At 45.8% G+C, this 6,000-nt stretch overlaps 1 long non-coding RNA gene across 1 annotated transcript; it reads left to right on the forward strand.

Annotated features, from left to right (window-relative positions):
- Positions 1-2,244: 2,244 nt before the first annotated feature.
- LOC116411733 lies at positions 2,245-5,698 on the forward strand. The gene is made up of 2 exons (XR_004223326.1): positions 2,245-2,439; positions 5,432-5,698. It is a non-coding gene; the product is annotated as an uncharacterized LOC116411733 (long non-coding RNA).
- Positions 5,699-6,000: the final 302 nt, after the last annotated feature.

The raw sequence follows: 6,000 nt of genomic DNA on the forward strand, positions 1-6,000 counted from the left end.
GATCAACTCTAAATACCATATGCCTTCAAGAGTTAGCACATAAGCACACCTGGTGAAACAGAGCCATTGGGGCTGAACTGAGATCAAGGTCCCAACAAGACCCGCAAGGACTCACGATAACTTTTAATGCCTTGCGTGTTTATATGGACATTTGTATATTTCACAGTACAGTTATAAGTACATATAACAAACACAAGACACAACAAAGAAACGCATGAAAGGACGAATCCGTCAGTAAGGAATGTCTCCCATACACATCCTGAGAATTCCCTATTTAACTAACTACCATGGGATTCTCTATAACCATGTCTCTACCTCGAGACTATTTAACCGCGTCTCCTACCATGAGACTAGCTGCTAACCGTACCCTTATTGCAGATCGGCTTATAGGGAAGAGCCAGGGGCAAGGAGAAAACCCTTCAATTTATACGAAAATTCTACTTACTGCTGGATCCTCCTGCCGATCCCACTTCTGGCACCAGAACTGAAAGGGTTAAACCTGACTGTGCTCCTTGCACTGTCCCTGCGACTCCTGATACAACTCCCCAATATCCACTCATTCCTCATTCTCACTGGGTTTATAGTTATGTGTAACTGTCACTGTGTCTGTCCCTTTCCCTTCCCTGCACTGCTGGTTCTGACTCCTGATACAACTCCCCAATATCCATTCATTCCTCATTCTCACTGGGTTTATAGTTATGTGTAACTGTCACTGTGTCTGTCCCTTTCCCTTCCCTGCACTGCTGGTTCTGACTCCTGATACAACTCCCCAATATCCATTCATTCCTCATTCTCACTGGGTTTATAGTTATGTGTAACTGTCACTGTGTCTGTCCCTTTCCCTTCCCTGCACTACTGGTTCTGACTCCTGATACAACTCCCCAATACCCATTCATCCCTCATTCTCACTGGGTTTATAGTTATGTGTAACTGTCACTGTGTCTGTCCCTTTCCCTTCCCTGCACTGCTGGTTCTGACTCCTGATACAACTCCCCAATATCCATTCATCCCTCATTCTCACTGGGTTTATAGTTATGTGTAACTGTCACTGTGTCTGTCCCTTTCCCTTCCCTGCACTACTGGTTCTGACTCCTGATACAACTCCCCAATATCCATTCATCCCTCATTCTCACTGGGTTTATAGTTATGTGTAACTGTCACTGTCCCTTTCCCTTCCCTGCACTGCTGGTTCTGACTCCTGATACAACTCCCCAATACCCATTCATCCCTCATTCTCACTGGGTTTATAGTTATGTGTAACTGTCACTGTGTCTGTCCCTTTCCCTTCCCTGCACTGCTGGTTCTGACTCCTGATACAACTCCCCAATACTTATTCATTCCTCATTCTCACTGGGTTTATAGTTATGTGTAACTGTCACTGTGTCTGTGCCTTTCCCTTCCCTGCACTGCTGGTTCTGACTCCTGATACAACTCCCCAATACCCATTCATCCCTCATTCTCACTGGGTTTATAGTTATGTGTAACTGTCACTGTGTCTGTCCCTTTCCCTTCCCTGCACTGCTGGTTCTGACTCCTGATACAACTCCCCAATACTTATTCATTCCTCATTCTCACTGGGTTTATAGTTATGTGTAACTGTCACTGTGTCTGTGCCTTTCCCTTCCCTGCACTGCTGGTTCTGACTCCTGATACAACTCCCCAATACCCATTCATCCCTCATTCTCACTGGGTTTATAGTTATGTGTAACTGTCACTGTGTCTGTCCCTTTCCCTTCCCTGCACTGCTGGTTCTGACTCCTGATACAACTCCCCAATACTTATTCATTCCTCATTCTCACTGGGTTTATAGTTATGTGTAACTGTCACTGTGTCTGTCCCTTTCCCTTCCCTGCACTGCTGGTTCTGACTCCTGATACAACTCCCCAATACCCATTCATCCCTCATTCTCACTGGGTTTATAGTTATGTGTAACTGTCACTGTGTCTGTCCCTTTCCCTTCCCTGCACTGCTGGTTCTGACTCCTGATACAACTCCCCAATACTTATTCATTCCTCATTCTCACTGGGTTTATAGTTATGTGTAACTGTCACTGTGTCTGTCCCTTTCCTTTCCCTGCACTGCTGGTTCTGACTCCTGATACAACTCCCCAATATCCATTCATTCCTCATTCTCACTGGGTTTATAGTTATGTGTATCTGTTGTTGTGTCATGTCCTTGGAGATTCCCATAAGATCTGAATCTCTCCCTGGATATTTAGCTGTTGGTATATTCCTATCTGCCCTACCCCTCCCCTATACTGAGTGTATTGGCACATTCCCTAACTATTTGGGAATCTGCCCCACACCCACCCCACCCTGTGCAGGTAGAACAAGTTCCCCCAGTGATTTATAGAAAGGAGATTTTCCATTTCATATCCAGCTGCTTTCGCTCTCGGCACCATCACATCTGCTCCCAGTGGGCCGGGAAGGGGCATGTTTGGTAAGTGGGGTAAATCCAAGCCTTGCCTATTACAGGGGATGGTACTTACCTGTGTATAGAACCTGTGTGACCCATCAGGGCCCCCCAACTGCCCCTGCTTCCCCCCTCCCATTCCTGCCCCTAAACACTATAGCCCCTCTATAGATATGCCCCCAAATCCCACTCACTATCACTCACCCATGTGATTTCACTCTCAGACTCACTTCCCCTTTAATGAAACCCTTTCATACCTGTACCCCATCTAACTTTATTCAGAATCCCCCCTCCCCTCTCCCTTCCCCCCCTCCTGTTGTGCCCATCTCAGTGCCGCTCTCTAACCCACTTACACTCTATTCATCTAAATCTGTTCCTCCCATCACTGTTAGTGCCCCTGTCTCTCCCAGACTGACTGTGCCATGGTGGCTTCTCTCTCTGTCAGTGCCCCCTGTGCCCCCCATGCCCCTCACATCCCACTGGGGCAATAGGCATCTCCTCTCTTCTCACTGAGGCCTCAATCACATCCCTTTCTATTCTCCCTCCTGGTTCCCTTCTTGTGGGGCACATACAGTTCATTTATCCCCCTCTCTCTCTGCCCCGGGGCAGTTATTTACCTCCCTTGCCCAGTGGGAGTTGCACCTGATGCAACAAAATGAGGGCAGAGTTTAGCCCCCACCTACAGTTATGGGATCAGTGGGAAATTCCTGGCTCTGATATTGACCCAAAAGCTGAATGTAGGTTTAGTATCAGGGAGATATACTGGGCCCAATGTTCTGTTCTCCCATCAGCCCATATCTCCCTATAGGACCCACTCTGTATCCCTATATACTTATATCCCAATGTTTGGATAGATACCAGTGACTGGCTCTGTGTGTGTGTGTGTAACCCTTTCTTGGCACACTCTGCAGGAATAGTGTTACACTCACCTCTCTGGGCTCTATTACTCGCTTAGTGCAGGAGATTTAGTTGCAATAGTGAAAGGTACTGGGAAATGGGAAGTGCAGCGCCAGCCAATTGGGTTCCTCCCCAGTCTGTATCCGGGCGGGATGATGTCACAGACTGAGTAACAGGGGAAAGAGTTCTCTGATCCCCTACATGTGGGTTGTGGTTACCGGAATGTTCTGTGTATCAGTTATGGGCCCATCTGGGAGGCTGGTACTGAAGTGGGTTCATGACCAATGAGAACTTCCCATGTCAGATCTTTATTTGAAGTGAATTGAGACCATTACTGTTAATTCCAATACATGTTACTGGGTCCCAGAGTCAGGCCAAGTACAGGTTGTGCAAACCCAAATGATTATTTCATTAAAATGCCTTTATTGTCACAATAATTGGCTCTTTATGAAGCTAACAATCAAGTGCACTTGTTCTCCTTATATCCTGTATAACACAGCACCACCTAGTGTTCAATGAATGTATCATACAAACAGACAATGTTACAGAAACACGAGTTGATAATAGTAGCAAAATAGTAACATAATATCAAATTAAATCCAACAGTTTCACTTATCTGTGATACAATCAAGGTGTCCAACTGTAAGTGCCGTGTACTACATTCACATAAATACTGTATAAAAAAAGGGGGAGAATAAAACCATAGAGTAAAATAGATAAAAAATAATTTTACCTAAAAACAGGAGACAAATCATATTTCATGTACAAACTATTGGGAGCTAAACTGTCTAGTTTTTGGATCCACCAGGCTTCCCTATATAAAAGGTTTTTTTTTTTAACCCATCACCTCCTCTCCTTGATCTGGGAACTGCATCAATCATCTGAAAATTTAATTGATGAATACCATGAGCTTTTCTATAAAGTGCTTGGCCACTGGTTGATACAATTTCTTACATTTAATCACTGACTCCCTAATCCTATCTCTGGCCATCCGTCATGTCTGCCCTACATAAACTGGGCCACAAGGGCATGTGATTGAATATGTTACAGGCATCAAAGTACATGAAAAATGCCCCCACAGCGGCCCAGTTGCACATAGAGAAGACGTCACTTTGACACCAAATGTATCAGGCACAGCCCCTCCCATGGGCCCAATAACACTGGGATTATGAGGAACATGTTGCCTTTAGGTAAATGAGCCCAACAGGATTGGAAAGGGCTGATTTATTAATGATCCAATCAGCATTAAATACTCTGGTTATTTAGTTGTTTTATTGGGGCAAACAGTGGTTATTGCTCATTGAGATGTCTCCCTGCAGTTGGTCATAATAATGGGGAAATATACCCCTTGTGCAACATGAGGGCTGGGAATAGGGCCTGTGCTGGAAATACTTTATGTTTTGGTAGGTAATTAGATTCCCAGTACCCCCTGCATAATGGGCTCAAACTAAGTAACCAGTCACAACAAAGTGCAAAGTGAGGGGATGTATACTGGGCATATAATATCCTGCCTTGCAAAGCAGTTAGTGTTGAGCTGGAAAGAGCAGTTCTGAGCCCCAACATAGGAGGGCAGATTGGGGGTATCTCTCCCAGGCCATATTGCCAGTATTGTAGGGATCCCAGTGGGCAGGGAATCAGGATAGAGAGTTACCTGACGGGATCCACTATGGGGTGTCACAAAGTGAGATTCCTGCCAAGTCTGCCATCAGGGGGGTGCCAGTCTGTATTGCCCCCTACATGTGATGTTGCCTCTGAGATCTGTGCTGTGAGCTACCCTGTGGGTTTTCAATAAACTCTTTTTGTTGTATTGTTTGCAAGTACCTCTGGTGCCCTCTGTCTTTATTTTCTGTATAGCAGCAAGAGAGGTGTAGTTGCACAACCTCCTCACCTTCCTCTTCCACTTACAGTGATTTAACCATTTTACTTTTTTAGGAGACCATTAGAAAATGGTGTAATATTCAGAAAATCAGGGAATTTAAAATTGAGGTTTGAATGTAAATCTTATTCTGCTTCTTCATAAATAAATTGTGCAACAGGGGCACCTACCGAAATCTGTGGGGTTGTTTCTATTCCATCAGCAAATATGGTGTCAATTCTCATGTGTTTGTAACTCCCCCTGTAGGTGCCAAGTGGAACTGCTGAATGAGGAGCCTGGGGAGCAGGGAGACCCTACATTTTGTAAAACTGTTTTAAGACACTCCCACATACTGTCCTCAATCCATGCCCACTTTCTGGGTAACTCCACCCCCTGTTTGGCCAAGGAATTTGGACTGTCCCACCTACTCAGGGACTATAGGGAGTTATACAGGGGGGAGTGGGGCCAGAAACTGATCCAGAAGCAGAACCGACCCAAACACAGAGACTGAGGAGCTGCACCTGAAAGGGAAGATGGACAGAGAAGCCCAGAGGGAGAAGGAGGGAAGGAGAGAAGATCCACAAGATCAGATCCAGCAGCTGTGGGAAAGGGTCCAACTGGGTCTGGGGATCCCTGACATGGAGAATATGTACAACTTGGCTGGTACATTGGGTTCCTTACTGGCACAGGGATCAGATGGAGCTGCACTGTGTGGGGCTGAGGGGGCAGATAATGAGGGCAGAGAGGCAGAAGGGATAATGGCCCCTGGATTGGCTGATACTGTGCTGGGTATAAGGAGACTGATCTATGGGCAGGAGGCTACAGACCTGGTACTG

The sequence above is a fragment of the Xenopus tropicalis genome, chromosome 6 (assembly GCF_000004195.4).
Source record: "Xenopus tropicalis strain Nigerian chromosome 6, UCB_Xtro_10.0, whole genome shotgun sequence".
Classification (NCBI taxonomy): Eukaryota; Metazoa; Chordata; class Amphibia; order Anura; family Pipidae; genus Xenopus; species Xenopus tropicalis.